The sequence below is a fragment of the Cherax quadricarinatus genome, chromosome 7, assembly GCF_038502225.1.
Source record: "Cherax quadricarinatus isolate ZL_2023a chromosome 7, ASM3850222v1, whole genome shotgun sequence".
Taxonomy (NCBI): domain Eukaryota; kingdom Metazoa; phylum Arthropoda; class Malacostraca; order Decapoda; family Parastacidae; genus Cherax; species Cherax quadricarinatus.
In genome coordinates this window covers 46,599,194-46,625,317 of record NC_091298.1, presented here as the reverse complement: position 1 = coordinate 46,625,317, position 26,124 = coordinate 46,599,194, and the positions used below count along the sequence as shown (strand labels likewise).

At 42.8% G+C, this 26,124-nt stretch overlaps 1 protein-coding gene across 1 annotated transcript in view; it reads left to right on the top strand.

The window, feature by feature from the left end:
- Window positions 1-26,124, top strand: part of LOC128687035 (cell adhesion molecule Dscam2-like) — an 817,703-nt gene that overhangs the window by 30,759 nt on the left and 760,820 nt on the right. The gene's annotated exons all lie outside the window — the stretch shown is intronic.

Genomic DNA, 26,124 nt, shown 5'->3' with positions numbered 1-26,124 from the left:
ACATCAGCAGCCACAATACCAGCAGCGACAATAATAACAGCAGAAGCAGGAGATGCAGAAGAAGATGAAGCAACATCAGCAGATGTAGCACCAGCAGAAGATGCAAAAACAGCAGCAGTATATGCAGCAGCAACAGTAGCATCAGCATCAGGAACAACAGCAAGAACAGCAACAGCTGCAGCAAAAACAACAGCAACAACTGAGACAACAGCAACGATAACAGTAGCAGTAACAACATCATCAGCAACAACAACAGCAGCAGCATCAACAACAGCAGCAGTAACAGCAACAGCAGCAACAGTAACAGCAACAGCATTAAGAGCATCAACAGCTGCAGTAGTAACAGCAGCAGCAGCGGTAACAGCAGCAGTAGCAGCAGCAGCAGCAGATGCAGATTGAGCAGGTGGGAAATGAGTGGTATTAATCAATAGTCTAGCGTCAGAACAACACCTCTCTCTCTCTCTCTCTCTCTCTCTCTCTCTCTCTCTCTCTCTCTCTCTCTCTCTCTCTCTCTCTCTCTCTCTCTCTCCCTCCTTCCCTTCTCTCTCTCTCTCTCTTTCTCTCTCTCTCTTACACAGGGTTTTACAAGGTTAGGTTAAGGCTTCCTAACTTTATTTACAAGCTAAGAGCTGTTACCTACATTAGCACATTTGAAAGTCTTGTTATTGTTATATGACATACAAATAGGGAACAGGATAAAGTTGGAGCCTTCTGTGAGCCAGTGATTTCACTTGGTCACCTATTTCGTTAATGTCATTATGCTGTACCAACATGTTCCAGACTCGAGTCATCCTGGGAATAAATGATAACAGATGAAGTGATCTTCTGGAGGTTACAGTCAGACCACACCGCGGACGGGGATAGAACCCGCGATCAGAGAGTCAAAACTCCAGACCGTCACGTTAGCCACGCGACGGTCTGGAGTTTTGAGGTTCTCTGATAGCGGGTTCTATACCCGCCCGTGGTATGGTTTGTTTGCAATCGTGTCATTACGATTTCGTGAGTTACAGTCAGAGTGTAGTTGCTGTTTGCTGCCCGTCTTGTTGTGTAGAAGCACACTTCTCTCTGTCTTCGGAGTGGAGCCAAGTGTAGTGATTTGAAAGTATTGGCCTTCTACATAACAGTAAGGACACCCACATCCCTCCTGTGTTGAAGACTCAGCTGAAATAACAGATCTATCTAGACCGGGTCCGGGCGAGAGGTGAACCGTCTTGCTTCTGTCAGGAAGTCGTAGACGAGATAGAGGACAGGCAATCCAAGTGGAGCATAGTCAAGGTGTGAACGTACTTATGCCTTGTACAGACTCTTGCAACCTCTACTGTCAAGCAGATGCAAGATACGTCTAAGTGCTGTAAGCTTCTTGGCTGCCTTGTTTGCAAGATTTACAACGTGGTTCTTCATAGTCAGTTTGGAGCCAGATTTCACTCCAAGTATATCAACTTCATCCCGGGGTACCAACACTCTCATTCATACCACTGTTTCAACTTTACCATCATGGTACCTAGACCATCATTCTTACTACTGCTCCAGCATTACCATCATGGTGCCTAGACCATCATTCTTACTACTGCTCCAGCATTACTATCATGGTGCCTAGATCATCATTATTTGTGTTTTCTCAGGAACAAATATAACTGCCATGGTTTTCCCGCAGGCTGATATAGCTGTAAGATGGTCTCTCTCTCCATTTCTTCCTTCCCCCCCTCCCTCTTCCCCCATCCTCTCTCCCTAACTCCCCCTACTCTACCCTTCACCTCCTCCCTCTTTATCTTCCTCACCCACGTTCCTCTCGCCTATCCTCCCATCCTTCTACCCTTCCATTCTTCTACACGGGTAGCTCCGTGGCCTGGTGGCAAAAGCTCTCGCTTCACACGGTAAGGTGTCTGGGTTCGAGTCCCGGCAAGGGTAGAAAAATTGGGCGTGTTGCCTTACACCGGTTGTCTATGTTCACGCATCAGTAAAATGAGTACCTGGGTGTTAGTCGACTGGTGTGGGTCGCATCTTCTTCTTTCCCTCCCTCACTTTCCTCCCTCTTTCTCTCCCATTCTTCCTCCACCCTTCATCCCTCTTTCCTCATCCTCCATCACCCTCTCTTCTTCTCTCATTCCCTCCCCTCACCCTCCCTTCTCTCCTTCACCCTCCCTTCTCTCCCTCACCCTCCCTCGCTCCCTCGTTCCCTTCAGTCCTCCCTTATGTCCTCGTGTTAGGAAATGCGAAGATATGAACAATAAACCACGAAACGGGTGAGGTTTGAACTTATGGCGAGTGAGTCGTAAAACTCCAGGCCAGTTCGTTAACCACTGGGCCAGCTGGCTACAATAACATGAAGTTCCACGTTGTGTCTGATAGAACTTGACTGTCTTTCACGTAAGTTGGATCACAGCTGAAGGTTGATGGCGCTCCTCGTATATGTAAACAATGATGATTATTAATGTCTTGAAGTACATGATGGTAGTGTGTGCGACATGATGGTAGTGTGTGCGACATGATGGTAGTGTGTGCGACATGATGGTAGTGTGTGCGACATGATGGTAGTGTGTGCGGCGCAGGAGGGACCTCCCTATACCGGTAACAACTTCATTTGTCCTGGATTTGTGCTCTGTCATGATTGTCTCCTGCTTTGTTTACACGGAACTCTTTCCAATTTTCTACGATTTCGATCTCCTAACTCACGAAATCGTAATGACACGATTACAAATAAACCATACCACGGGTGGGGATAGAACCTGCGATCAGTCATAAAACTCCAGACCGATGCTTTAGCCACTGGGCCAGCTGGCTATAATAAGATTCATCCAACTAGATATATTTATACACTATAGGAAGGTTAGCATACACACCACTGGGACCACAAGTTGAAGTTTTTACGGACGAATCTCCCGCCAGCGTAGCGTGACGAACTCTAGCTCAAGTCCGCTAACGCGGGTTCTATCCTCGCCCGTGGTAAGGTTTCGATCTCGTAAGTTATTAAGTATTGAAAGACAGTGATTGTTGTGCGGCTCACCACGCGCCTGAGTACACTCTCTGTGGTTCACTAGTAACATCTTCTGCAGAAGGCACTGCAAAAAGTCTAGTAACAGCTGCTGCAGCTGTGTCACATTCTCTACTTCTAGTTAGAGCACCACTTGTGTACAGACCACTCATGACCACTTGTTCGCAGATAAGATGTGATAAATGTCCCGCCCAGTATCGACCACTTCTACCAACATCTTGTCAATCAATTTCCTGTTTTTCAACCTTAATAAATCTCTGCAGTATGATTCACAGTGACATGATGAATGTTGCTTTGCTCTTCTCAGCTCACTCATTGAATTGTGCTATTATTCAACATCACTGTTTATTTCTTCATCCATAAATTATGTACATCTGAGGGATACAAAACAAAATATTGAACCTACACTGAGAGTCTTTAGCGAAATTATTTACTACTATTCTATAGAAGAAATTACTAGTGAATTCATCAAACATTGTCCAAGTTTCCACATTTATTAAGACGAAAAAGTTGATCTTCCTATCACATCACTATTTATTTCTTCATCTATAAATTCGCCTATTATAATAATATAATTCTATCAAAGAGAATTATCGTGGATGTTGATGTTATTGTTGATGTTATTGTTGATGTTATTGTTGATGATATTGATGATGTTATTGTTGATATTGTTGATGATATTGTTGATGTTATTGTTGATGTTATTGTTGATGTTATTGTTGATGATATTGATGATGTTATTGTTGATGATATTGTTGATGATATTGTTGATGTTATTGTTGATGTTATTGTTGATGTTACTGTTGATGTTATTGTTGATGTTACTGTTGATGATATTGATGTTATTGTTGATGTTATTGTTGATGTTATTGTTAATGTTATTGTTGATGATATTGTTGATGTTATTGTTGATGTTATTGTTGATGTTATTGTTGATGTTACTGTTGATGTTATTGTTGATGTTACTGTTGATGATATTGATGTTATTGTTGATGTTATTGTTGATGATATTGATGTTATTGTTGATGTTATTGTTGATGTTATTGTTGATGATATTGATGATGTTATTGTTGATGATATTGTTGATGATATTGTTGATGTTATTGTTGATGTTATTGTTGATGTTATTGTTGATGTTACTGTTGATGATATTGATGTTATTGTTGATGTTATTGTTGATGTTATTGTTGATGTTATTGTTGATGTTATTGTTGATGATATTGTTGATGTTATTGTTGATGTTATTGTTGATGTTATTGTTGATGTTATTGTTGATGTTACTGTTGATGTTATTGTTGATGTTACTGTTGATGATATTGATGTTATTGTTGATGTTATTGTTGATTATATTGTTGATGATATTGTTGATGATATTGTTGATGTTATTGTTGATGTTATTGTTGATGTTATTGTTGATGATATTGTTGATGTTATTGTTGATGATATTGTTGATGTTATTGTTGATGTTATTGTTGATGTTATTGTTGATGATATTGTTGATGTTATTGTTGATGATATTGTTGTTGATATTGTTGATGTTATTGTTGATGTTATTGTTGATGATATTGTTGATGTTATTGTTGATGTTATTGTTGATGATATTGTTGATGTTATTGTTGATGTTATTGTTGATGTTATTGTTGATGTTACTGTTGATATTGATGTTATTGTTGATGTTATTGTTGATGTTATTGTTGATGATATTGTTGATGTTATTGTTGATGTTATTGTTGATATTGTTGATGTTATTGTTGATGTTATTGTTGATGATATTGTTGATGTTATTGTTGATGTTATTGTTGATGATATTGTTGATGTTATTGTTGATGTTACTGTTGATGATATTGATGTTATTGTTGATGTTATTGTTGATGTTATTGTTGATGATATTGTTGATGATATTGTTGATGTTATTGTTGATGTTATTGTTGATGTTACTGTTGATGATATTGTTGATGTTATTGTTGTTATTGTTGATGTTATTGTTGATGTTATTGTTGATGTTATTGTTGATGTTATTGTTGTTATTGTTGATGTTATTGTTGATGTTATTGTTGATGTTATTGATGATATTGTTGACGTTATTGTTGATGATATTGTTGATGATATTGTTGATGTTATTGTTGATGTTATTGTTGATGTTATTGTTGATGATGTTGATGTTACTGTTGATGTTATTGTTGATGTTATTGTTGATGTTATTGTTGATGATATTGTTGATGATATTGTTGATGATATTGTTGATGTTATTGTTGATGTTATTGTTGATGTTATTGTTGATGTTATTGTTGATGATATTGTTGATGTTATTGTTGATGATATTGATGTTATTGTTGATGTTATTGTTGATGTTATTGTTGATGATATTGTTGATGTTATTGTTGATGGTATTGTTGATGTTATTGTTGATGTTACTGTTGATGTTATTGTTGATGTTATTGTTGATGATATTGATGTTATTGTTGATGTTATTATTGATGTTATTGTTGATGATATTGTTGATGTTATTGTTGATGTTATTGTTGATGTTATTGTTGATGTTATTGTTGATGATATTGTTGATGTTATTGTTGATGATATTGTTGATGTTATTGTTGATGTTACTGTTGATGTTATTGTTGATGTTATTGTTGATGATATTGATGTTATTGTTGATGTTATTGTTGATGATATTGTTGATGTTATTGTTGATGTTATTGTTGATGTTATTGTTGATGTTATTGTTGATGATATTGTTGATGTTATTGTTGATGATATTGTTGATGTTATTGTTGATGATATTGTTGATGTTATTGTTGATGATATTGATGTTATTGTTGATGTTATTGTTGATGTTATTGTTGATGATATTGTTGATGTTATTGTTGATGTTATTGTTGATGTTATTGTTGATGTTGTTGATGTTATTGTTGATGTTATTGTTGATGTTATTGTTGATGTTATTGTTGATGATATTGTTGATGATATTGTTGATGTTACTGTTGATGTTATTGTTGATGTTATTGTTGATGTTACTGTTGATGATATTGTTGATGTTACTGTTGATGTTATTGTTTATGTTATTGTTGACGTTACTGTTGATGTTATTGTTGATGTTACTGTTGATGATATTGTTGATGTTATTGTTGATGTTATTGTTGATGTTATTGTTGATGATATTGTTGATGATATTGTTGATGATATTGTTGATGATATTGTTGATGTTATTGTTGATGTTATTGTTGATGATATTGTTGATGTTATTGTTGATGTTCTCACGTCATGTTTGTCAACAATCTCTGCATTGTAGATGAATGGTTCAGAGAACCGACACGTTGATAAATTAGACACATGTGCAACTCTTGGGTATCTTTATTGAGGAAACGTTTCGCCACACAGTGACTTCATCAGTCCATACAAAGGAGAATCTTGAAGAACAGGAGGAGAATGAGGTAATCAGTCCCTCAGCCTTCAGTCGATGTGGTCAGTCCAATCGTGAATAGAATCAAGAATTCAAGATTGATGGACTGACCACATCGACTGAAGGCTGAGGGACTGATTACCTCATTCTCCTCCTGTTCTTCAAGATTCTCCTTTGTATGGACTGATGAAGCCATTGTGTGGCGAAACGTTTCCTCAATAAAGATACCCAAGAGTTGCACATGTGTCTAATTTAACAATCTCTGCATTATATCCTGGTGGCTTGCGTACCGCTACTTTATTATGCATTATTCAAATGATGTTCTTATCCAAATACATGAAAATACAACTAGTTATTAGCATCCGTACAACACTAAAAAGTTATGTCACAAAATACAACTAGTTACTGGTGTCTATACAACAGCACTAAACAGTTACGTCCATAAAACTGTTCGCGTTAAACAACAGCAAATCCAAGTACGCTGTGGAGGGGAACGTTACTCTTTGACACGAAAATGATTGTAAAAGCCCCAGGGGACGAGTGGGGCTCGAACCCGCGGCAAACTTGTGGTAAAACTAGAAGGCCAATGATACATTGTTAATGGTGTACAATAGACAGGGATGAGGAACTGATCACCCTAAAACAAGTATAACGACTACTACTTTTACTACTACTGCTACTAATACTTTCACTAGCGTTGTATTCGACTGGAGAAGCCTATGGTGCAGGTTGCTAGCAGCTCGGTACTGAGGATGAACCCTTAAGCTGAACGTTCCTGTACACTGTTACAACCAAGGTCAGCTTTTATAAAGGTCACTCCACAGTCATCCTTGAGATGCACTTCCCATCCCTGGGATGTACTTCCCGTCCCTGAGATGTACTTCCCGTCCCTGAGATGTACTTCCCATCCCTGGGATGTACTTCCCGTCCCTCAGATGTACTTCCCGTCCCTGAGATGTACTTCCCGTCCCTGAGATGTATTTCCCGTCCCTGAGATGTACTTCCCATCCCTGAGATATACTTCCCATCCCAGAGATGTACTTCCCGTCCCTGAGATGTATTTCCCGTCCCTGAGATGTACTTCCCATCCCTGGGATGTACTTCCCGTCCCTGAGATGTACTTCCCATCCCTGAGATGTACTCCCCATCCCTGAGATGTACTTCCCGTCCCTGAGATGTACTTCCCGTCCCTGAGATGTACTTCCCATCCCTGAGATGTACTTCCCGTCCCTGAGATGTATTTCCCGTCCCTGAGATGTACTTCCCGTCCCTGAGATATACTTCCCATCCCTGAGATGTACTTCCCATCCCTGAGATGTACTTCCCGTCCCTGAGATGTACTTCCCGTCCCTGAGATGTACTTCCCATCCCAGAGATGTACTTCCCATCCCTGAGATGTACTTCCCGTCCCTGAGATGTATTTCCCGTCCCTGAGATATACTTCCCATCCCTGAGATGTACTTCCCGTCCCTGAGATATACTTCCCATCCCTGAGATGTACTTCCCATCCCTGAGATGTACTTCCCATCCCTGAGATGTACTTCCCGTCCCTGAGATGTATTTCCCGTCCCTGAGATATACTTCCCATCCCTGAGATGCACTTCCCGTCCCTGAGATGTACTTCCCGTCCCTGAGATGTATTTCCCGTCCCTGAGATGTACTTCCCGTCCCTGAGATGTACTTCCCATCCCTGAGATGTACTTCCCATCCCTGAGATGTACTTCCCGTCCCTGAGATGTACTTCCCGTCCCTGAGATGTACTTCCCGTCCCTGAGATATACTTCCCATCCCAGAGATGTACTTCCCGTCCCTGAGATGTATTTCCCGTCCCTGAGATGTACTTCCCGTCCCTGAGATGTACTTCCCGTCCCTGAGATGTATTTCCCGTCCCTGAGATATACTTCCCATCCCTGAGATGTACTTCCCGTCCCTGAGATGTACTTCCCGTCCCTGAGATGTACTTCCCGTCCCTGAGATGTACTTCCCGTCCCTGAGATGTACTTCCCGTCCCTGAGATGTACTTCCCGTCCCTGAGATATACTTCCCATCCCAGAGATGTACTTCCCGTCCCTGAGATGTATTTCCCGTTCCTGAGATGTACTTCCCGTCCCTGAGATGTACTTCCCGTCCCTGAGATGTATTTCCCGTCCCTGAGATATACTTCCCATCCCTGAGATATACTTCCCATCCCTGAGATGTACTTCCCATCCCTGAGATGTATTTCCCGTCCCTGAGATATACTTCCCATCCCTGAGATGTACTTCCCGTCCCTGAGATGTATTTCCCGTCCCTGAGATATACTTCCCATCCCTGAGATATACTTCCCATCCCTGAGATATACTTCCCATCCCTGAGATGTACTTCCCGTCCCTGAGATGTACTTCCCATCCCTGAGATGTACTTCCCGTCCCTGAGATGTACTTCCCATCCCTGAGATGTACTTCCCGTCCCTGAGATGTACTTCCCGTCCCTGAGATGTACTTCCCGTCCCTGAGATGTACTTCCCATCCCTGAGATGTACTTCCCATCCCTGAGATGTACTCCCCATCCCTGAGATATACTTCCCATCCCTGAGATGTACTTCCCATCCCTGAGATGTACTTCCCGTCCCTGAGATGTACTTCCCATCCCTGAGATGTACTTCCCATCCCTGAGATGTACTTCCCATCCCTGAGATGTACTTCCCATCCCTGAGATGTACTCCCCATCCCTGAGATGTACTTAGCTTAGAGACACACCTGTAAAACAAGCTTACGCAGCTGTAAAACAAGCTGACGCAGCTGTGAAACAAGCTTACGCAGCTGTGAAACAAGCTTACGCACCTGTAAAACAAGCTGACGCAGCTGTGAAACAAGCTGATGCAACTGTAAAACAAGCTGACGCAGCTGTAAAACAAGTTGATGCAGCTGTAAAACAAGCTGACGCAGCTGTAAAACAAGCTGAGGCAGCTGTGAAACAAGCTTACGCACCTGTAAAACAAGCTGACGCAGCTGTAAAACAAGCTGACGCAGCTGTAAAACAAGCTGTTGCAGCTGTAAAACAAGCTGTTGCAGCTGTAAAATAAGCTGTTGCAGCTGTAAAGCAAGTTGATGCAGCTGTAAAACAAGCTGATGCAGCTGTAAAACAAGCTGATGCAGCTGTAAAACAAGCTGACGCAACTGTAAAACAAGCTGATGCAGCTGTAAAACAAGCTGACACAGCTGTAAAACAAGCTGTTGCAGCTGTAAAACAAGCTGTTGCAGCTGTAAAATAAGCTGTTGCAGCTGTAAAACAAGTTGATGCAGCTGTAAAACAAGCTGATGCAGCTGTAAAACAAGCTGATGCAGCTGTAAAACAAGCTGATGTAGCTGTAAAACAAGCTGATGCAGCTGTAAAACAAGCTGATGTAGCTGTAAAACAAGCTGATGCAGCTGTAAAACAAGCTGTTGCAGCTGTAAAACAAGCTGTTGCAGCTGTAAAACAAGCTGTTGCAGCTGTAAAACAGGCTGATGCAGGTGTAAAACAAGCTGATGCAACTGTAAAACAAGCTGATGCAGCTGTAAAACAAGCTGATGCAGCTGTAAAACAAGCTGACGCAACTGTAAAACAAGCTGATGCAGCTGTAAAACAAGCTGTTGCAGCTGTAAAATAAGCTGTTGCAGCTGTAAAACAAGCTGATGCAGCTGTAAAACAAGCTGATGCAGCTGTAAAACAAGCTGACGCATCTGTAAAACAAGCTGATGCAGCTGTAAAACAAGCTGACGCAGCTGTAATACAAGCTGACGCAACTGTAAAACAAGCTGATGCAGCTGTAAAACAAGCTGACGCAGCTGTAATACAAGCTGACGCAACTGTAAAACAAGCTGACAGCTCATAAACAGATACAGCTGAAAAAAAGAAGCATAAAAGTGACACAGCTGATAAACTGACAGCTGAAAGGTGACACAGATGATAAACTGAGACAGCTGAAAGGTGACACAGATGATAAACTGTGACAGCTGAAAGGTGACACAGGTGATAAACTGACAGCTGAAAGGTGACACAGGTGATAAACTGAGACAGCTGAAAGGTGACACAGATGATAAACTGTGACAGCTGAAAGGTGACACAGATGATAAACTGTGACAGCTGAAAGGTGACACAGGTGATAAACTGACAGCTGAAAGGTGACACAGGTGATAAACTGTGACAGCTGAAAGGTGACACAGGTGATAAACTGAGACAGCTGAAAGGTGACACAGATGATAAACTGAGACAGCTGAAAGGTGACACAGGTGATGAACTGAGACAGCTTAAAGGTGACACAGATAATAAACTGAGACAGCTGAAAGGTGACACAGATAATAAACTGAGACAGCAGAAAGGTGACACAGCTAATAAACTGAGACAGCTGAAAGGTGACACAGATAATAAACTGAGACAGCTGAAAGGTGACACAGATAATAAACTGAGACAGCAGAAAGGTGACACAGCTAATAAACTGAGACAGCTGAAAGGTGACACAGATAATAAACTGAGACAGCTGAAAGGTGACACAGCTAATAAACTGAGACAGCTGAAAGGTGACACAGATAATAAACTGAGACAGCTGAAAGGTGACACAGATGATAAACTGACAGCTGAAAGGTGACACAGCTGATAAACTGAGACAGCTGAAAGGTGACACAGCTGATAAACTGAGACAGCTGAAAGGTGACACAGCTGATAAACTGAGACAGCTGAAACGTGACACAGCTGATAAACTGAGACAGCTGAAAGGTGACACAAGTGATCAACTGAGACAGCTGAAAGGTGACACAGATGATAAACTGAGACAGCTGAAAGGTGACACAAGTGATAAACTGAGACAGCTGAAAGGTGACACAAGTGATCAACTGAGACAGCTGAAAGGTGACACAGATGATAAACTGAGACAGCTGAAAGGTGACACAGATGATAAACTGAGACAGCTGAAAGGTGACACAGATGATAAACTGACAGCTGAAAGGTGACACAGATGATAAACTGAGACAGCTGAAAGGTGACACAGATGATAAACTGTGACAGCTGAAAGGTGACACAGGTGATAAACTGACAGCTGAAAGGTGACACAGATGATAAACTGAGACAGCTGAAAGGTGACACAGATGATAAACTGAGACAGCTGAAAGGTGACACAGATGATAAACTGTGACAGCTGAAAGGTGACACAGATGATAAACTGAGACAGCTGAAAGGTGACACAGATGATAAACTGACAGCTGAAAGGTGACACAAGTGATCAACTGAGACAGCTGAAAGGTGACACAGATGATAAACTGAGACAGCTGAAAGGTGACACAGGTGATAAACTGTGACAGCTGAAAGGTGACACAGGTGATAAACTGTGACAGCTGAAAGGTGACACAGGTGATAAACTGTGACAGCTGAAAGGTGACACAGGTGATAAACTGTGACAGCTGAAAGGTGACACAGGTGATAAACTGACAGCTGAAAGGTGACACAGATGATAAACTGAGACAGCTGAAAGGTGACACAGATGATAAACTGAGACAGCTGAAAGGTGACACAGATGATAAACTGAGACAGCTGAAAGGTGACACAGCTGATAAACTGAGACAGCTGAAAGGTGACACAGCTGATAAACTGACAGCTGAAACGTGACACAGCTGATAAACTGACAGCTGAAACGTGACACAGCTGATAAACTGACAGCTGAAACGTGACACAGCTGATAAACTGACAGCTGAAAGAAGGTGACACAGCTTGAGGTTGCCCACCCTAGCAGTGATTAAAGAAGGTTTGAGTTATCGTTAACATACACATTATTGCTAGAGGTCATATTATGCCCAGTGTACAGTACTATGCCCAGTGTACAATACTGTGTCCAGCGTACAGTACTGTGCCCAATGTACAATATTGTGCCCAGTGTACAATGCTGTGTTCAGTGTGCAATACTGTGCCCAGTGTACATTACTGTGCCCAGTGTACAGTACTATGCCCAGTGTACAATACTGTGTCCAGCGTACAGTACTGTGCCCAATGTACAATATTGTGCTCAGTGTACAGTACTGTGCCCAGTGCACAATATTGTGCCCAGTGTATAATAATGTGCCCAGTGTACAATACTGTGCCCAATGTACAATACTGTGTCCAGTGTACAATACTGTGCCCAGTGTGCAATATTGTGCCCAGTGTACAGTACTGTGCCCAGTGTACAGTACTGTGCCCAGTGTACAATACTGTGCCCAGTGTACAATACTGAGCTCAGTGTACAGTACTGTGCCCAGAGTACAGTACTGTGCCCAGTGTACAATATTATGCCCAGTGTACAATACTGTGCACAGTGTACAATGCTGTGCTCAGTGTACAATATTGTGCCCAGTGTACAGTACTGTGCCCAGTGTACAATATTGTGCCCAGTGTACAATACTGTGCCCAGTGTACAATACTGTACCCAGTGTACAATATTGTGCTCAGTGTACAATATTGTGCCGTGTACAGTACTGTGCCCAGTGTACAATACTGTGCCCAGTGTACAGTATTGTGCCCAGTGTTCAGTACTGTGCCCAGTGTATAATACTGTGCCCAGTGTACAATACTGAGCTCAGTGTACAGTACTGTGCCCAGAGTACAGTACTGTGCCCAGTGTACAATATTATGCCCAGTGTACAATATTGTGCACAGTGTACAATACTGTGCTCAGTGTACAATATTGTGCTCAGTGTACAGTACTGTGCCCAGTGTACAATATTGTGCCCAGTGTACAATACTGTGCCCAGTGTACAATACTGTACCAAGTGTACAATATTGTGCTCAGTGTACAATATTGTGCCGTGTACAGTACTGTGCCCAGTGTACAATACTGTGCCCAGTGTACAATATTGTGCCCCATATACAATATTGTGTCCATTGTACAATATTGTGCCCAGTGTACAGTACTGTTCTTGTACAATACTGTGCCCAGTGTACAATATTGTGCCAAGTGTTCAGTACTGTGACTAATGTACAATACTGTGCCCAGTGTACAGTACTGTGCCCAGTGTACAATACTGTGCCCAATGTATAGTACTGTGCCCGGTGTACAATATTGTGCCTAGTGTACAATATTGTGCCCAGTGCAATATATTGTGCCCAGTGTACAGTACTGTGCCCAGTGTACAATATTGTGCCCAGTTTACTGTACTGTGGCCAGTGTACAATATTGTGCCCAGTGTACAATATTTTCCCTAGTGTACAATATTGTGCCAAGTGTACAATACTGTGCCCAGTGTACAATATTGTGCCCCGTGTACAATAATGTGTCCAGTGTTCAATATTGTGCCCAGTGTACAGTACTGTTCCCAGTGTACAATGCTGTGCCCAGTGTACAATATTGTGCCCAGTGTTCAATACTGTGCCCAGTGTGCAATACTGTGCCCAGTGTGCAATGCTGTGCCCAGTGTACAATACTCTGCCTAATCTACAATACTGTGCCCAATGTACAATGCTGTGCCCAATGTACAATACTCTGCATAGTGTACAATACTGTACCCAGTGTACAATACTGTGTCCAGAGTACAATACTGTGCCGAGTGCACAATACTCTGCCCAGTGTACAGTACTGTGCCCAGTGTGCAATACTGTGCCCAATGTACAATACTCTGCCTAGTGTACAATAGTCTGCCCAGTGTGCAATACTGTGCCCAGGGTACAGTATTGTGCCTAGTGTTCAGTACTGTGTCCAGTGTACAATATTGTGCACTGTACAATATTGTGCCCAGTGTACAATATTGTGCCCAGTGTAAAATATTGTGCCCAGTGTACAATACTGTGCCCAATGTACAATACTGTGCCCAGTGTAAAATATTGTGCCCAGTGTACAATATTGTGCCCAGTGTTAAATACTGTGCACAGTGTACAATACTGTGCTCAGTGTACAATATTGTGCCCAGTGTACAATACTGTGCCCAGTGTACAATATTGTGCCCAGTTTACAATACTGTGCCCAGTGTACAATGCTGTACTCAGTGAACAATATTGTGCCCAGTGTACAATATTGTGCCCAGTGTACAGTAATGTGCCTAATGTACAATATTGTGCCCAGTGTACAATATTGTGCCCAGTGTACAATATTGTGCCCAGTGAACAGTACTGTTCGCAGTGTGCAATGCTTTGCCCAGTGTACAGTACTGTGCCCAGTGTACAATATTGTACCTAGTGTACAGTATTGTGCCCAGTGTACAATATTGTGTCCAGTGTACAGTACTGTGCCCAGTTTGCAATATTGTGCGCAGTGTACAATACTTTGCCCAGTGTACAATATTGTGCCCAGTGTACAATACTGTGCCCAGTGTACAATATTGTGCCCAGTATACAATACTGTGCCCAGTGTACAATATTGTGCCCCGTGTACAGTACTGTGTCCAGTGTTCAATATTGTGCCCAGTGTACAGTACTGTTCCCAGTGTACAAGACTGTGCCCAGTGTACAATATTGTGCCCAGTGTTCAATACTGTGCCCAGTGTACAATACTCTGCCCAGTGTGCAATATTGTGCCCAGTGTACAATATTGTGCCCAGTGTATAATATTGTGCCCAGTGTACAATATTGTGCCGCATATACAATACTGTGTCCAGTGTACAATATTGTGCCCAGTATACAGTACTGTTTCCAGTGTACAATACTGTCCCCAGTGTACAATATTGTGCCCAGTGTTCAATATTGTGCCCAGTGTACAATACTGTGCCCAGTGCACAGCACTGTGCCCAGTGTACAATATTGTGCCTAGTGTACAACATTGTGCCCAGTGTAAAATATTGTGCCCAGTGTACAATATTGTGCCCAGTGTACAATATTGTGCCCTGTGTACAGTACTGTACCCAGTGTACAATATTGTGCCCAGTATACAATATTGTGCCCAGTGTAGAATATTGTGCCAAGTGTACAATACTGTGCCCAGTGTATAGCATTGTGCCCCGTGTACAATGTTCTCTCCAGTGTTCAATATTGTGCCCAGTGTACAGTACTGTTCCCAGTGTACAATACTGAGCCCAGTGTACAATATTGTGCCCAGTATTCAATATTGTGCCCAGTGTGCATTACTGTGCCCAGTGTACAATACTGTGCCCAATCTACAATACTGTGCCCAGTGTACAATTCTCTGCCCAATCTACAATACTGTGCCCGGTGTACAATACTGTGCCCAAAGTACAATACTCTGCATAGTGTTAGGTAAGACACATATGCAACAGTTAGGTATCTTTATTTCGAAACGTTTCGCCTACACAGTGTAGGCGAAACGTTTCGAAATAAAGATACCTAACTGTTGCATATGTGTCTTACCTAACAACCTGTCGGTATTTTATACCATTTTAATGTTCACTCTGCATAGTGTACAATACTGTGCCCTGTGTACAATACTGTGCCCAATGTACAATACTGTGCCCAGTGTACAATACTGTGCCCAGTGTGCAATATTGTGCCCAGTGTGCAGTACTGTGCTCAGTGTACAATACTGTGCCGAGTGTGCAATACGGTGCCCAGTGTGCAATACTGTGCCCAGTGTACAAGATTGTGCCCAGTGTACAACATTGTGCCCAGCGTACAATACTGTGCCCAGTGTACAGTATTGTGTTCAGTACTGTGCCCAGTGTACAATATTGTGCACTGTACAATATTGTGCCCAGTGTACAGTATTGTGCCCAGTTTACAGTACTGTGCTCAGTGTACAATATTGTGCCCAGTGTACAATATTGTGCCCAGTGTACAATACTGTGCTCAGTGTACAATACTGTGCCCAGTGTACAGTACTGTGCCCAGTGTACAGTATTATGCCCAGTGTACAATACTGTGCACAGTGTACAATACTGTGCTCAGTGTACAGTACTGTGCCCAGTTTACAATATTGTGCCCAGTGTACAATATTGTGCCCAATGTACAATACTGTGCCCAGTGTACAATACTGTACCCAGTGTACAATATTGTGCCCAGTGTACAATATTGTGCCCAGTGTACAGTACTGTGCCCAGTGTACAACACTGTGCCCAGTGTACAGTATTGAGCCCAGTGTTCAGTACTGTGCCCAGTGTACTATATTGTGCCTAATGTACAATAATGTGCCCAGTGTACAGTATTGTGCCCAGTGTGCAATATTGTGCCCAGTGTACAGTAATGTGCCCAGTGTACAATACTTTGCCCAGTGTACAGTACTGTGCCCCGTGTACAATATTGTACCTAGTGTACAATATTTTGCCCAGTGTACAATATTGTGTCCAGTGTACAGTACTGTGCCCAGTGTGCAATATTGTGCGCAGTGTACAATACTTTTCCCAGTGTACAATATTGTGCCCAGTGTACAATATTGTGCCCAGTGTAGAATATTGTGCCCAGTGTTCAATACTGTGCCCAGTGTACAATATTGTGCCCAGTGTACAATACTGTGCCCAGTGTACAATATTGTGCCCAGTGTACAATACTGTGCCCAGTGCACAATACTGTGCCGAGTGTACAATATTGTGCCCAGTGTGCAATATTGTGCCCAGTGTACAATACTGTGCCCAGTGTACAATATTGTGCTCAGTGTACAGTACTGTGCCCAGTTTACAATATTGTGCCCAGTGTACAATATTGTGCCCAGTGTACAATATTGTGCCCAGTGTACAATATTGTGCCCAGTGTACAGTATTGAGCCCAGTGTTCAGTACTGTGCCCAGTGTACTATATTGTGCCTAATGTACAATAATGTGCCCAGTGTACAGTATTGTGCCCAGTGTGCAATATTGTGCCCAGTGTACAGTAATGTGCCCAGTGTACAATACTTTGCCCAGTGTACAGTACTGTGCCCCGTGTACAATATTGTACCTAGTGTACAATATTTTGCCCAGTGTACAATATTGTGTCCAGTGTACAGTACTGTGCCCAGTGTGCAATATTGTGCCCAGTGTACAATACTGTGCCCAGTGTACAATATTGTGCCCACTGTACAATACTGTGTCCAGTGTACAATATTGTTCGCAGTGTACAGTACTGTTCCCAGTGTACAGTACTGTGCCCAGTGTACAATACTTTGCCCAGTGTACAGTACTGTGCCCAGTGTACAATATTGTGCCTAGTGTACAATATTGTTCCCAGTGTAAAATATTGTGCCCAGTGTACAGTACTGTGCCCAGTGTACAATACTGTGCCCAGTGTACAGTACTGTGCCCAGTGTACAATATTATGCCCAGTGTACAATACTGTGCACAGTGTACAATACTGTGCTCAGTGTACAGTACTGTGCCCAGTTTACAATATTGTGCCCAGTGTACAATATTGTGCCCAGTGTACAATACTGTGCCCAGTGTACAATACTGTACCCAGTGTACAATATTGTGCCCAGTGTACAATATTGTGCCCAGTGTACAGTACTGTGCCCAGTGTACAATACTGTGCCCAGTGTACAGTATTGAGCCCAGTGTTCAGTACTGTGCCTAGTGTACTATATTGTGCCTAATGTACAATAATGTGCCCAGTGTACAATATTGTGCCCAGTGTGCAATATTGTGCCCAGTGTACAGTACTGTGCCCAGTGTACAATACTTTGCCCAGTGTACAGTACTGTGCCCCGTGTACAATATTGTACCTAGTGTACAATATTTTGCCCAGTGTACAATATTGTGTCCAGTGTACAGTACTGTGCCCAGTGTGCAATATTGTGCGCAGTGTACAATACTTTTCCCAGTGTACAATATTGTGCCCAGTGTACAATATTGTGCCCAGTGTACAATATTGTGCCCAGTGTACAATATTGTGCCCAGTGTACAATACTGTGCCCAGTGTACAATATTGTGCCCAGTGTACAATACTGTGCCCAGTGCACAATACTGTGCCGAGTGTACAATATTGTGCCCAGTGTGCAATATTGTGCCCAGTGTACAATATTGTGCCCAGTGTACAATATTGTGCTCAGTGTACAATATTATGCCCAGTGTACAATACTGTGCGCAGTGTACAATATCGTGCCCAGTGTTCAATACTGTGCCCAGTGTACAATATTGTGCCCAGTGTACAATATTGTGCCCAGTGTACAATATTATGCCCAGTGTACAATACTGTGCGCAGTGTAGAATACTGTGCTCAGTGTACAGTATTGTGCCCAGTGTACAATATTGTGCCCAGTGTACAATACTGTGCCCAGTGCACAATACTGTGCCGAGTGTACAATATTGTGCCCAGTGTGCAATATTGTGCCCAGTGTACAGTACTGTGCCCAGTGTACAATACTGTGCCCAGTGTACAGTATTGTGCCCAGTGTTCAGTACTGTGCCCAGTGTACAATATTGTGCCTAATGTACAATATTGTGCCCAGTGTACAATATTGTGCCCAGTGTACAATATTGTGCCCAGTGTACAGTACTGTGCCCAGTGTACAGTACTGTGCCCAGTGTGTAATATTGTGCCCAGTGTACAATACTGTGCTCAGTGTACAATATTGTACCCCGTGTACAATACTGTGTCCAGTGTACAATATTGTGCCCAGTGTACAGTACTGTTCCCAGTGTACAAAACTGTGCCCAGTGTACAATATTGTGCTCAGTGTCCAGTATTGTGCCCAGTTTACAATGTTGTGCCCAGTGTACAGTACTGTGCCCAGTGTACAATATTGTGACCAGTGTACAATATTGTGCCCAGTGAACAGTACTGTGCCCAGTGTGCAATATTGTGCCCAGTGTGCAATATTGTGCCCAGTGTACAATACTGTGCCCAGTGTACAATATTGTGTCAAGTGTACAATACTGTGTCCAGTGTACAATATTGTTCCCAGTGTACAGTACTGTTCCCAGTGTACAATACTGTGCCCAGTGTACAATATTGTTCCCAGTGTTCAATACTGTGCCCAGTGTACAATACTGTGCCCAGTGTACAGTACTGTGCCCAGTGTACAATATTGTTCCCAGTGTTCAATACTGTGCCCAGTGTACAATACTGTGCCCAGTGTACAGTACTGTGCCCCGTTTCCAATATTGTGCCTAGTGCACAATATTGTGCCCAGTGTACAGTATTGTGCCCAGTGTACAGTACTGTGCCCAGTGTGTAATATTGTGCCCAGTGTACAATACTGTGTTCAGTGTACAATATTGTACCCCGTGTACAATACTGTGTCCAGTGTACAATATTGTGCCCAGTGTACAGTACTGTTCCCAGTGTACAAAACTGTGCCCAGTGTACAATATTGTGCTCAGTGTCCAGTATTGTGCCCAGTTTACAATGTTGTGCCCAGTGTACAGTACTGTGCCCAGTGTACAATATTGTGACCAGTGTACAATATTGTGCCCAGTGAACAGTACTGTGCCCAGTGTGCAATATTGTGCCCAGTGTGCAATATTGTGCCCAGTGTACAATACTGTGCCCAGTGTACAATATTGTGTCAAGTGTACAATACTGTGTCCAGTGTACAATATTGTTCCCAGTGTACAGTACTGTTCCCAGTGTACAATACTGTGCCCAGTGTACAATATTGTTCCCAGTGTTCAATACTGTGCCCAGTGTGCAATACTGTGCCCAGTGTACAGTACTGTGCCTAGTGTACAATACTTTGCCCAGTGTACAGTACTGTGCCCAGTGTACAATATTTTGCCTAGTGTACAGTATTGTTGCCAGTGTAAAATATTGTGCCTAGTGTACAGTATTGTGCCCAGTGTACAATATTGTGCCCAGTGTACAATATTGTGCCAAGTGTACAATAATGTGCAGAGTGTACAATATTGTGCCAAGTGTACAATAATGTGCCCAGTGTACAATATTGTGCCCCGTGTTCAATACTCTGTCCAGTGTACAATATTGTGCCCAGTGTACAATATTGTGCCCAGTGTTCAATACTGTTCCCAGTGTACAATATTGTGCCCAGTGTACAATATTTTGCCCAGCGTACAATACTGTGACCAATGTATAATACTGTGTCCAGTGTACAAAACTGTGCCCAGTGTGCAATATTGTGTGCAGTGTACAGTACTGTGCCCAGCGTACAATATTATGCCCAGTGTACAATACTGTGCCCAGTGTACAATACTGTGTTCAGTGTATAATATTGTACCCAGTGTACAATACTGTGCCCAGTGTACAATATTGTGCCCAGTGTACAATACTGTGCCCAGTGCACAATACTGTGCCGAGTGTACAATATTGTGCCCAGTGTGCAATATTGTGCCCAGTGTACAGTACTGTGCCAAGTGTACAATACTGTGCCCAGTGTACAGTATTCTGCCCAGTGTTAAGTACTGTGCCCAGTGTACAATATTGTGCCTATTGTACAATATTGTGCCCAGTGTACAATATTGTGCCCAGTGTACAATATTGTGCCCAGTGTACAGTAATGTGCAAAGTGTACAATACTTTGCCCAGTGTACAGTACTGTGCCCCGTGTACAATATTGTGCCTAGTGTACAATATTGTGCCCAGTGTACAGTATTGTGCCCAGTGTACAGTACTGTGCCCAGTGTGTAATATTGTGCCCAGTGTACAATACTGTGGCCAGTGTACAATATTGTACCCCTTGTACAATACTGTGTCCAGTGTACAATATTGTGCCCAGTGTACAGTACTGTTCCCATTGTACAATACTGTGCCCAGTGTACAATATTGTGCTCAGTGTACAATGCTGTGCCCAGTGTACAGTACTGTGCCCAGTGTACAATATTGTGCCCAGTGTACAATATTGTGCCCAGTGAACAGTACTGTGCCCAGTGTGCAATATTGTACCCAGTGTACAATATTGTGCCCAGTGTACAATACTGTGCCCAGTGTACAATATTGTGCCCAGTGTACAATACTGTGTGCAGTGTACAATGTTGTTCACAGTGTACAGTACTGTTCCCAGTGTACAGTACTGTGCCCAGTGTACAGTATTGTGCCCAGTGTTCAATACTGTGCCCATTGTACAATACTGTGCCCAGTGTACAGTACTGTGCCCAGTGTACAATATTTTGCCCAGTGTACAGTACTGTGCCAGTGTACAATATTGTGCCTAGTGTACAATATTGTTCCCAGTGTAAAATATTGTGCCCAGTGTACAGTACTGTCCCCAGTGTACAATGTTGTGCCCAGTGTACAATATTGTGCCCAGTGTACAATATTGTGCCAAGTGTACAATAATGTGCCCAGTGTACAATATTGTGCCCCGTGTTCAATGCTGTGTTCAGTGTACAATATTGTGCCCAGTGTACAATATTGTGCCCAGTGTTCAATACTGTTCCTAGTGTACAATACTGTGCCCAGTGTACAATATTGTTCCCAGTGTTCAATACTCTGCTCAGTGTACAATACTGTGCCCAGTGTACAATATTGTGCCCAGTGTACAATACTGTGCCCAGTATACAATACTGTGCCCAATGTGCAATACTCTGCATAGTGTACAATAGTGTGCCCAGTGTACAGTACTGTGTCCAGTGTACAATACTGTGCCGAGTGTACAATACTCTGCCCAGTGTACAATACTGTGCCCAGTGTACAATACTGTGCCCAATGTACAATGCTCTGCCTAATGTACAATAGTCTGCCCAGTGTACAATTTTGTGCCCAGTGTGCAATACTGTGCCCTGTGTACAGTACTGTGGCCAGTGTACAATACTGTGGCCAGTGTACAGTACTGTGGCCAGTGTACAGTACTGTGGCCAGTGTACAGTACTGTGTCCAGTGTACAGTATTGTGGCCAGTGTACAGTAGTCTGACTAGTGCACAGTTCTGTGGCCACTGTACAATACTGTGGACAGTGTACAATATTGTGGCCAGTGTACAATATTATGCCCAGTGTACTATGCTGTGGCCAGTGTACAGTACTGTGGCCAGTGTACAATACTGTGGCCAGTGTACAGTACTGTGTCCAGTGTACAGTATTGTGGCCAGTGTACAGTAGTCTGGCTAGTGCACAGTTCTGTGGCCACTGTACAATACTGTGGACAGTGTACAATATTGTGGCCAGTGTACAATATTATGCCCAGTGTACTATGCTGTGGCCAGTGTACAGTACTGTGGCCAGTGTACAATACTGTGGCCAGTGTACAGTACTGTGGCCAGTGTTCAGTACTGTGGGCAGTGTACAGTACTGTGTCCAGTGTATAGTATTGTGGCCAGTGTACAGTACTCTGACTAGTGCACAGTTCTGGGGCCACTGTACAATACTGTGGACAGTGTATAGTATTGTGGCCAGTGTACAGTACTCTGACTAGTGCACAGTTCTGGGGCCACTGTACAATACTGTGGACAGTGTACAATATTGTGGCCAGTGTACAGTACTATGTTTATTGTACAGTACTGTGCCCAGTGTACAATATAATGGTGGGGCAGGTAGCCAGTACTTCCCCGCTCCTCTCCCTCTGGAGTACCTTCCCAAGTCACATATGCTGGAGTATAACAGTGTACTGACTGGCTTGTAAAACGCAACTGGGTTAATACACTTGTATATTACAGTGGTGGCTGGTATATACTATATAGTCCAATATAGAACACTTGTCAAGGAATGATTTAGGAAGAAGAGAAAAGTAAGTGGAGGCTGGTAAGTCTGCCAACAACGGTACTGTTGGAGTGTATCAAACACATCTTACGTCACAATACTTATTAATGACTCAATCTTTCTGGTTTTAGATGAGGTGGTGAGGTGTTCACCTTTGTGATGGAGGCTGTTTTTAGGTGATGTTGTGCATACCTTTGTCTTACAGCTCTCTGGTAAGGGAGGAAGAGTTACTTGGCGGTCATATATACTTATCATTAAGAAGGAGGACTGGTCCGGGACCTGGCCTCAGGGGCCATTACCCCACCAGTTATCAGCACCTAGTCTGCTGGCTTCTAACGCATCCAAGAAATGCTAAATCAGTCCCTCCCTCCTCTCTCTCTCTCTATCTCTCTTTTTTTTACACAGGGTTTGACAAGGTTAGGCTAAGGATCCCTAGCTTTATTGACAAGCTATTTACAGGTTAAGAATTCCTAACTTTATTGACAAGCTAAGAGCTGTTACCTACATCAGCTCATTTGAAAGCATTTTTATTGTTATGAAACATACAAGTATGGAACAGGATGAAGATGGAGCCATCTGTGGGCCAACACTTTCATTTGATCAACTGACTTCATCTCGTTGACATCATTATGCTGTACGAATGTTTTCCATACTCGAGTCGTCCTGGGGATAAATGATCTCAGATGAAATGATTTTCTGGAGAAGATTACAGCCAGAGTAAAGTTGCTGCTTTCTGCCCGTCTCTCTCTCTCTCTCTCTCTCTCTCTCTCTCTCTCTCTCTCTCATATCACGTAGTAAAGATAGTAGTTGAGCGTGTTGGTGGTGGTGGTGGTGGTGGTGCTGCTGCTGCTGCTGCTGCTGCTGATGCTGCTGCTGCTGCTGCTGCTGCTGCTGCTGTTGTTGTTGTTGTTGCTGCTGCTGCTGCTGCTGCTGCTGCTGCTGCTGCTGCTGCTGCTGCTGCTGCTGCTGCTGCTGCTGCTGCTGCTGCTGCTGCTGCTGCTGCCGCTGCATATAAACTTTACATTGAGTATCACCAACCCAACCACAGTGAACTTGGCTACATGCCTTTGATTAATTAAGACAATCTGGTAGTTGTTGGTGTTGTGTGTGCATGTGTGTGTGGCAGCAATTTTGGTTGATGTCTCAAGTCTCAGTGTCACGCCCTGCTGGTTGTATGCTATACCATTACTCTCTCCCAAACTTTCAGTGCCAGGAGATAGATAGGGGTAGCCCTGACAATATTTAGTAAGTTATCTAAATTCTTCAGAAGAGTTGTGTACCCTAGTGACCCCCCTTTTTTTTAAAGGACAGGCTAGTAAACGCGCACACACATACAAACACACGTGTACACCAATAAGTATTATAGTAATAAAAATTACTATATATTAATAAGCAATAGAGTGAAAAATAATTCTATAATCTTCAAAATAGTAGCGTAGTCTAGCGTGTTAAAATGACTCTCCCCTTTTCTCAAAGACTGAGACAAGCATGTAAACGAACACACACACACATAGGAGCCATATAAACATATATACACACACATACACACATAAACACACATACACACACACATACACACACGTATACACATAGACAAACCTTACCTTACACATTAGTACATACACACACACACACACACATTTTTACACAAAGCTGAAGGAGCTAGAACATCCTTACAGGATAAAAAAAAATGGGATCTCAAAAAGGAGGACAGCAAGGGAACCGAGGATGGCTGATCTGAGAAGGAAGAATGGGCAGAAAGGCTCAGGAACAAAATGGATCAAGAATGGGAAAAAAGGTTAAATGAGCTTTGCAATAACTTGTTAAAGAAGCTATCTGCAAAGAGCAAGAAGTGAGAATCACGAGCTGTAGCAGCTGAGGCAAATATACAAAGACTGGAGGAATAAATGGATGTGCTGAAGCAGGATGTAAAGATGAGGTCAGAAAGGAGCAAGGTGACTGAAATGGGAACAGCAGGTAGCGAGTGGACTGAAGGAGGGGATGGAGCTAAGAAGCCTTTTGCAGAAGTAATATCAGGGTGTCTGGGAGATGATAAGGGAAACAACAAAGGAGATGCTTAAGCCAGATCCAGAGATATGGAGGCAAAATAAATGGGAAGAAGAGAGGGAGAGGCCAATAATTATTCATGGGCTGCAGGAGGTTGAAGGGAAGACCTATGACGATAGAAAGCATTGGGAGGAAAAAGAGATTGAGAACATCATTGCAATAACAGGACAGAAGGACATGTCTCAGGTAGAAAATTTTCGCAGACTTGGGGGTATTCGAGGAAAAAAAATCGACCAATCAAATTGACATTAAAGATGGAAGTGGTACAGAACAGGATACTACAACAGAAACCAATGTTAAAGGACTCTCAAGAATATCAACAAGTGTACCTCAATCACGACAAAACACGAAAAAAAGGAATAACCGAGAGTGAGAGCAAGACGAAACCAGTGGAAGGAGAGACAGGTCAGGCAATGACAGACAGGAAAGCTCGTCCTTTGGGGGAACATCAAACACAAATGATTACAGAATTCCGTCAACCTCTTCCACCCCATAGCAACCAAACACAATAACGGGAAACAAATCACACTTCGTAGCCCCTTCCCCTAAGCACTAATTTTGCAATCACAGCAGCCTCCCATAATAGTCTGCCCTGCCTCCCACATCCCCAGCCTGCACCTTCCTCTTCCATCTCCCAAAATACAGTAATGGAAAGGAAGCTAATGGTATGGTACACCACTGCAGATGGAATAACAAATAAGTGAAGTGGCTAGAATGAATCACTGATGCATCGCCTGACATCATAGCACTAACAGAGAAAACTTACAGAGATGATAACAGCTCCAATCTTTCCACCTGGATATCAGATCCTGAGGAAAGACAGAGAGAACAGGGGAGTCAGAGAAGTAGCACTGCTCGTAAAAATCCAGTGGAGTTTTCAGGAAATGGGAGGAATGGACGGAAGGGAAATAGACGACATCATTGTAGGAACACTTCAGACTGGGGGTCTAAAGGTGATGATAGCAGTGATGTATAACCCACCACTGAACAGCAGGAGGCCAATAGGGCAATGGTGGATACACTAGCTGAAGTGGCCAGGAGGGCTCATATGGGTAGGACAAAATTACTCATAATGGGGGATTTCAATCCTAGAGAAACTGGGAAAACCTAGAGTCACATGGGGGACAAGAAACATGGAGGGCTAAGATGTTGGAGACTGTATTGGAGAACTTCATGCACCAACATGTTAGGGATACAACTAGAGAGAGAGTGGAGAGGATGTTGCAGCAAGGCTGGATC